Source organism: Penaeus monodon, chromosome 29 (assembly GCF_015228065.2).
Source record: "Penaeus monodon isolate SGIC_2016 chromosome 29, NSTDA_Pmon_1, whole genome shotgun sequence".
Taxonomy (NCBI): Eukaryota; Metazoa; Arthropoda; class Malacostraca; order Decapoda; family Penaeidae; genus Penaeus; species Penaeus monodon.
The window spans coordinates 2,589,282-2,589,766 of NC_051414.1; the positions used below are offsets into that span (position 1 = coordinate 2,589,282).

A 485-nucleotide genomic window follows, 5' to 3' on the forward strand; every position below is an offset into this window, starting at 1 on the left:
GGTACAGACTAGCCTTCTCGAGGACTAGAAGTGTTTAACTCATCTACCAGAGGTCTCTTCTTCCATTTAAGATAATTTGACTAACCAAGTTTTAGTGTCAAACCTCAAAGACAGAACATAATAATGATAGCAACTAAGAGTCAGTACTAAGACAATTCCAACAAGGTGAATGGATAAGGCAGCCACAGTAACTTTCCAAATTACCACACTTATGCCAGACAGTTGATTGGAATGATGGTCAAGAGGACACTCATTTTTCTATTATAATCGTAAGAAAAGGCACACTTGTTCCATTTTCACATCACAGTAGGGATATTGAAATTTTGTTATTCAACCTAAAATTAATTTTGGGAGAAGTGGTGTGAGTAGTATTTTCATGTGAATGGCCTTAACATATACAAACACATTCTTGTATATATGATATATATTTCTGTTGCTTTCCTCTCTTTCCATACTTCTGATAGTGTTCAAGATGCAACAAGAGC

At 35.5% G+C, this 485-nt stretch overlaps 1 protein-coding gene across 6 annotated transcripts in view; it reads left to right on the forward strand.

Annotated features, from left to right (window-relative positions):
- Positions 1-485, forward strand: part of LOC119591899 (calcium uptake protein 3, mitochondrial-like) — a 50,562-nt gene that overhangs the window by 44,579 nt on the left and 5,498 nt on the right. The gene's annotated exons all lie outside the window — the stretch shown is intronic.